The sequence below is a fragment of the Boleophthalmus pectinirostris genome, unplaced genomic scaffold (genome assembly GCF_026225935.1).
Source record: "Boleophthalmus pectinirostris isolate CB_2022bp ecotype Guang Dong unplaced genomic scaffold, ASM2622593v1 HiC_scaffold_19, whole genome shotgun sequence".
NCBI lineage: Eukaryota > Metazoa > Chordata > Actinopteri > Gobiiformes > Gobiidae > Boleophthalmus > Boleophthalmus pectinirostris.
This window is the reverse complement of record NW_026571140.1, coordinates 43,101,719-43,109,455: the sequence shown is the minus strand read 5'-3', so window position 1 is coordinate 43,109,455 and position 7,737 is coordinate 43,101,719.

Sequence of the window (7,737 nt, the reverse complement as noted above, 5' to 3'; positions counted from 1 at the left end):
TGCTGTTTGGTCGTAACAGGGATAACTGATATATTAAGGTTTTCCCAAATCCTCAAAAGTACTCAATAGTATATGCAGTAGTAGTACATGCAGTAATAGTACATGCAGTAATAGTATATGCAGTAGTAGTATAAACAGTAGTAGTCGTACATGCAGTAGTACTACATGCAGTAGTCCTACATGCAGTAGTACTACATGCAGTAGTAGTAGTATATGCAGTAGTAGTACATGCAGTAGTAGTATATGCAGTAACAGTATATGCAGTAGTAGTATAAGCAGTAGTAGTAGTAGTACATGCAGTAGTAGTACATGCAGTAGTAGTACATGCAGTAACAGTATATGCAGTAGTAGTATAAGCAGTAGTAGTAGTAGTACATGCAGTAGTACATGCAGTAGTACTACATGCAGTAGTAGTACATGCAGTAGTAGTACATGTAGTAGTAGTAGTACATACAGTAGTAGTACATGCAGTAGTACATGCAGTAGTACTACATGCAGTAGTAGTACATACAGTAGTAGTACATGCAGTAGTAGTACATGCAGTAGTAGTACATGCAGTAGTAGTAGTATATGCAGTAGTAGTACATGCAGTAGTAGTAGTCTATGCAGTAGTAGTAGTGCATGCAGTAGTAGCACATGCAGTAGTAGTACATGCAGTAGTAGTACATGCAGTAGTAGTAGTATATGCAGTAGTAGTACATGCAGTAGTAGTAGTCTATGCAGTAGTAGTAGTGCATGCAGTAGTATGCAGTAGTAGTACATGCAGTAGTAGTACATGCAGTAGTAGTAGTACATGCAGTAGTAGTAGTACATGCAGTAGTAGTACATGCAGTAGTAGTAGTGCATGCAGTAGTAGTAGTAGTACATGCAGTAGTAGTACATGCAGTAATAGTAGTACATGCAGTAGTAGTACATGCAGTAGTAGTACATGCAGTAGTAGTAGTAGTATGCAGTAGTAGTACATGCAGTAGTAGTAGTAGTATGCAGTAGTAGTAGTAGTACATGCAGTAGTAGTACATGCAGTAGTAGTAGTAGTGCAGTAGTACATGCAGTAGTAGTACATGCAGTAGTAGTAGTAGTACATGCAGTAGTAGTACATGCAGTAGTAGTACATGCAGTAATAGTAGTACATGCAGTAGTAGTACATGCAGTAATAATACATGCAGTAGTAGTAGTACATGCAGTAGTAGTACATGCAGTAGTAGTAGTAGTACATGCACCTTTAGACCTGGTTTAGTCCTGGTTTAAATCTGGTTTAATCCTGGTGTAGTCCTGGTTTAGACCTAGTTTAGACCTGGTTTAGTCCTGGTTTAGTCCTGGTTTAAATCCTGGTTTAAATCCTGGTTTAGACCTGTTTTAGTTCTGGTTTAGCTCTAGTTTAGTCCTGCTTTAGTCCTGATTTAGTCCGTGTTTAAGTTCTGATACAGTCCTGGTTTAGTCCTGGTCTCCTCTTGGTCTGGTCCTGCTCTGGTCCTGGTGCTGCTCTGGTCCTGCTCTGGTCTCGGTCTGGTCTTGGTCTAGTCATGGTCATGGTCATGGTCCTGGTCTGGTCCTGGTCCCGGTCCCGGTCCCGGTCCAGTACCTGGTCTCTGAAGGGCAGGTTGGAGAACACGGGGAGGTTCTTGGCCCATTTGACGGACATGAAGAGGAGCCGCGCCGACGTCTCGTAGACGCTCTCTGAGGCGGAGGGATACAGCGACACGGGGAAGTCCGAGGCGCGATCCGGCTCGTTACTCGTCACGTCGATGTTCTCGTCCACTGAGGAGGCCACAGGAAAAGAGTCAGATGCCCTCCCACGCCCCTGCAGACTCCCCCGTGTGTCAGATGCCCTCCCACGCCCCTGCAGACTCCCCCGTGTGTCAGATGCCCTCCCACGCCCCTGCAGACTCCCCGTGTGTCAGATGCCCTCCCACGCCCCTGCAGACTCCCCCGTGTGTCAGATGCCCTCCCACGCCCCTGCAGACTCCCCCGTGTGTCAGATGCCCTCCCCTGCAGACTCCCCCGTGTGTCAGATGATGCCCTCCCACGCCCCTGCAGACACCTTCTCCTCTCCTCCTTCTCTCTCTCTTTCTCTTTCTCTCTCTCTCTCTTTTTCACTTCTCTTTCTCCTGTCTTCTCTCTCTCGCTCTTTCTCTCTTCTCCTTCTCTCCCTCATCTTTCCTTCTCTTTCTCTTTCTCTCTCCCTGTAGTAATAGTAATAGTAATAGTAATAGTAATAGTAATAGTAATAGTAATAGTAGTGTTTGTTTTTGCGTTGGAGCAGGTTTCTCACCGTCCTCCGGCTCCAGCTTGGCGCACGTCTCCGCTGTCATGATAATTATAGATTATATTTTAGTAATAGTAACAGTAATAGTGATAGTAATAGTAATAATAATAGTAATAATAATAGTAATAGTGACAGCCTTTTACCATCTAAAAAACAGAGCAAAAATCAAAGGTTTACTGTCTAAATCAGACTTGGAGAAACTTATCCATGCGTTTGTCTCCAGTAGGTTAGATACTGTAATGTTCTGCTCACTGGTCTCTCCAAACGAGCTGTGAGACGCTGCAGAACATCCAGAACATCCAGAACATCCAGAACATCCAGAACATCCAGAACATCCAGAACATCCAGAACGCTGCAGCTCGGGTCCTGACTCGAACTAGGAAGTACGAGCACATAAGTCCTGGTCTCAGGTCTCTGCTCTGGCTCCTGTGGCTCAGAGACTTTAAAGCAGCTCTGCTTGTACAAGTGTCTCCATGGCCGAGCACCAAAGTCCATCTGTGACATGTTAGTGTCATATGAACATCTCACACTCTGAGGAGCTCAGGGACCAACTCCTGCTGGTGCCCAGAGTCACGACTAAACAAGGGGAGTCAGAGTTTCAGGTTCATGCAGCTAAAACCTGGAACAGTCTGAACATGTGAGACAGACTCTTCTGTGACGCTGTTTAAATCCAGACTCTAAACATTTCTGTTTAACTGTGCAAATAACTGAAAGGTTTTCATTCCGCACTCTTCTCTCCAATTTATGTCTCTCTTTTTAAATTTTAATCTTCATGATTATTTATGTTTTGATTTGTTTTTATTATGATTTTAATGTATTTCTTATTCTGTAAAGCACTTTGAATTACTTTGTGTACGAATTGTGCTGTACAAATAAACTTGCCTTGCCTTGAAAACACACAACTAGAAAACAGAACACACAGATAATAAATGAATTAGTTAACTCAAAATTAAGGCATTAACGTGTCCGGGCCTAAACTTCAAGTCGACTGCTGTACTGTCTCGGTGTGAAAACTGAACTGAGCAACCGAGCTCCAGATAAAAGCCTGATGAAGTGGTACAGAAGTTCAGTCCCAACAAACTCCTCTTGTGTTTTGCAGCTCCAAAGTGTGGGCCTCAACCGGGCGTGAACATGCAGAAAGGAGCCTACAAGGTCCTGAAAGACGTCCCCAGTGTTCAGGCGTGTGAGCAGAAGTGCAACCAGAACTCGGCCTGCACCTTCTACACCTACGTCAGCGACCAGTGGACAGCGGACGTCCGGTAGGTAAAAGTCTCCTTACACTGGTGTTTTTAATTATTCTCATTTTTCTGTTGTATGTGAAGCTCTTTGTGTTACTTTTCAAATCTATGAAAAGTGCTAGACAAATAAAGTTTGATTGATTGATTGATTGACAAAACAGAAACTTTGAAGTCATTTTTATTTGTTTCACACTCTGGCGCGTTAATCTCTTTTGCCTGTGTGGGGCAGTATTGTACTTAAAGTTGCACTGTGTAACTTTTTGGTTGGAGGTCCAGAGACAAGCAGGTGGTGGACCCCATCACCAGAAAAGCTGTGTAGTGCACAATTAATCCAGTCCAAGTTTATTTGTATAGCACATTTTATAAACAAAACAGTTTCCAAAGTGCTTCACACAGCAGTTTAAAAGATTTTACTTGGAAAATAAATAAATAAATAAATCAGCAGAATTACATTTCAACCATGAGGAAACTAATAGAATCCATCAATAAAATAATAATAATAATAATAATAATAATAATAATAATTAATGAGAAAAAATAATAAAAATCAATACATAAAAAGCAGTACTGAAAAAAAATTAAATAAATAAAATAATAATAATAAAATCAATGAGCAAAAATAATAAAATCAATACATAAAAGCAGTACTGAAAAAATAAAATAAATAAAATAAATAAAAATAAAATAATAAAATAAAATAAAATGAGCAAAAATAAATTAAAATCAATAACATAAAAAAGCAGTAATAATAAAATAAATTAAATAAATAAAATAATAATAAAATTAATAAAATAAAAATAAAATAATAATAAAAGTGATACTAAAAATAAAAATAAATAAATAAAATAATAATAATAATAACAAAATGAATGAACAAAAATAATAAAAATCAATACATAAAAGCAGTAATTTTTTTTTTTTATTAAATAATAATAATAAAATTAATGAACAAAAATATCATCAATACATAAAATGCAGTACTAAAAAAATAAAATATATAAAAACAATAAATAAATAAAATACACAGAGGACCCACGCGGTGTTAAAAGCCATAGTATAAAAGTCTGTCTTAAGATGAGACTTAAAACTCTCCACTGTGGGGGCTGTTCCAGTGTTCCAGAGTTTGGGGCCAAATTAATGAATTAATTTATAGTATATTAGTAATAAAAGCAGGGCAGGGGTTGGTATTTTGCTGACACGTTTGTTAAATTGATTTTCAGTTAACACCAGCTCAATAAAGTGTCTCAAAAGAACCACAAAAAAATGTATATAAATTAATAATAATAGCAATAATAATAATAAAAACAGGGCCGTTGTTCATAATTGTGGAACATTTAATCGTGAAAAGCAGCAGCGTGGTCACATATCCTGAGTTATTTCTCTCCCACAGAAAATATTCCTGCTTCCTCAAGAGCGGAAAGCCCACAGCGGTGTCCAAATACCCTGGAATGATCTCGGGATACGCAGATCGAGCCTGCAAATAAAACTCAGGTAACGTCCCATTCTGTCCCGTTAAAGGCGCACTGTGGAACCTTTTGGCTGGCGGTGCGTCGCCTGTTTGTTTCTGTTTCTATTTTACTTTTATTCAGTTACAGGTGGTTTTATTGCTCAAAAATACCTAGAAAAACAGACATTCTGACTGTGAGCGGCGTCTCCTCTCCACAGATCTGACCTGTAACTCAAAAAGTCCATGAGATATCACCACTGCAATATTTTACTAAAGCACAACCTGTTAATCTGGAAAACCTCAGCAAGTATTTAAAACTCTGTCTCATTTAAACCTAAACCAGAACTACACCAGGTCTAAACCAGGTCTAAACCAGAACTAAACCAGGTCTAAACCACCTCTAAATCAGGACTAAACCAGGACTAAACCAATACTAGACCAGGTCTAAACCACGTCTAAACCAGGACTAAACCAGGTCTAAACCAGGACTAAAACAGGTCTAAAAAAGAACTGAACCAGGACTAAACCAGAACTAAACCAGGTCTAAACCAGGACTAAAAAACAACTGAACCAGGACTAAACCTGAACTAAACTAGAACTAAAAAGGAACTGAACTAGGACTAAACCAGGTCTAAACCAGGACTAAACTAGGTCTAAACCAGGACTAAACTAGGACTAAAAAGGAACTGAACTAGGACTAAACCAGGACTAAACTAGGACTAAAAAGGAACTGAACTAGGACTAAACCTGAACTAAACTAGAACTAAAAAGGAACTGAACTAGGACTAAACCAGGTCTAAACCAGGACTAAACCAGTTCTATACTAGGTCTAAACCAGGCCTAAACTAGGACTAAAAAGGAACTGAACTAGGACTAAACCAGGTCTAAGCCATTTTAAGTCCTGGTCTGGTCCCAGTCTCAGTCTCAGTCTGGTCCCGGTCTCAGTCCTGGACTGGTCCCTATTTCAGTCCCGGTCTCAGTCCTGGTCTGGTCCCAGTCTCAATCCTGATCTCAGTCCTTGTCTGGTCCCGGTCTAAGTCCTGGTCTCAGTCCCGGTCCGTTTTTTTCCATTATTCCTTTAAACACAAAATCAAAAACTGAAAAAAACGAATCATTATCCGTTTTTTCATTTTGGTTTTGGAGACAAACGATGAGGAAAACAGTTGTTGTTTCGTTTTCTTATTTTTGGTTTTATATTGAAAAACGAATGAACAAATGACACACACTTTTGCTCTGTTCTAGAACTGGATTAGTTGATGATTTCTGACCTCCGATAAAGTGCTCGCTATAAAGTCTGCAGTGTTTTGACGGCTGCCGCACTTGACCTCCTTTTGCCTGTGGTCGGGTCATAAACTCCTCGATTTATGGCAGCTCCACTCGTCTGACAGCTTCACCCGGGAACCGATACAACTGAACCCGTGTCTTTATCTCTCTGCTGATTACAGCTCTGTGCGCAACACTTTTCCGGCACGTGTCTTAATGTGAACGACTTGAAAACGTGCCAACTGTACGATGGCGCTCTGTCGGCGGTCCGACTCTCTGGAAGTGGATCAGGGACACACGCAGGTTCTCTGTAAATGAATTCTCTCGTCTGTTTTCATACATAAGGCGCATTAAGCGAAACAAAACAGTCAAACTTTATTCGACTCATTCAGAAAAACTCTCAACGTTGTTCAGTTGTAACACATAAAATACAAAACAATACACTCACTTTTTCAGTTCATTCCTCTTCTACAAATCCAGCAAATTCTTCATCTTCGGCGTCTGAGTTTTGGGCGATTTCGGCATCGAGCCCAGAGTCGGTCTCGTCCCTGTTACTTCGCTGTTCAGTGATGGTTCGGCCTTCGTGAAAGCTCGGACGACACTTGAGCCCAGGTGTCCAGAATCCATGGGCAGATCGTGGAGTAACTCGCTCCGTGTTGCCTCCCTGCCTTGGTGAATGTGGATTAGGGTCAGTCCACCTCAGTTCACCCAATGAGTTAAACCCTATTTGTCAAATTTTGATGAAACTTGGTGTATAGTACAATATGGAACAGAACTGTATGAACTTATGTGTGAACTTTTGTTATTATAATGGAACATTTTATTGTAAATTATTAGGAATGTCCCGATCATGTTTTTTTTTGCCCCGAGTCCGAGTCATTTGATTTTGAGCATCTGCCGATACCGAGTCCCGATCCGATACTTCTATAAAACATTATGAAATGAACAAAGAGCAAAGAATAAGATCCAGGATGTGTGCAGGATCAGATTGTAACGATTTCAGTGTGTAGTATTTGGGCTGATATTTGGGTGTGAAAAATCAAATGTCCAAAACTTTAATTTTATTAACTTTTCTAACCATGAACCATCATTGTTGAAAATCTTGACTTTCACCACAGTTTGGTCTTTGGAATGTGTAACTTAGTAAACTTAATGAACTGGACAAAACAGGAACCAGATCAGAATCAGATCAGACCTGAGACTCTGCACCATCTACACTTTGTATATTTGATATTATATGGAAGCATGTGCCTTACATTTTTAACATTTAGTGCGTGAACACAGACAACAGAACCACAGGTAACATCACCTGAGCGCGGCATCGCCCAAAAGTCTCAGTGTGAGTGCATTTCTAGTACAACAGACGCTGGGACAGACAGTCGCGCTGACTGGACGTCCCTGAGCAAATCCCACGCCTCAGATTAAAACAAAAAACAAAACAAAAAAACTGCTGTGTATCTTTAGTGTGTGTTTATATATGTATATTATTTATCCGATACCTGTTCGGAACATAACTCCCGAGT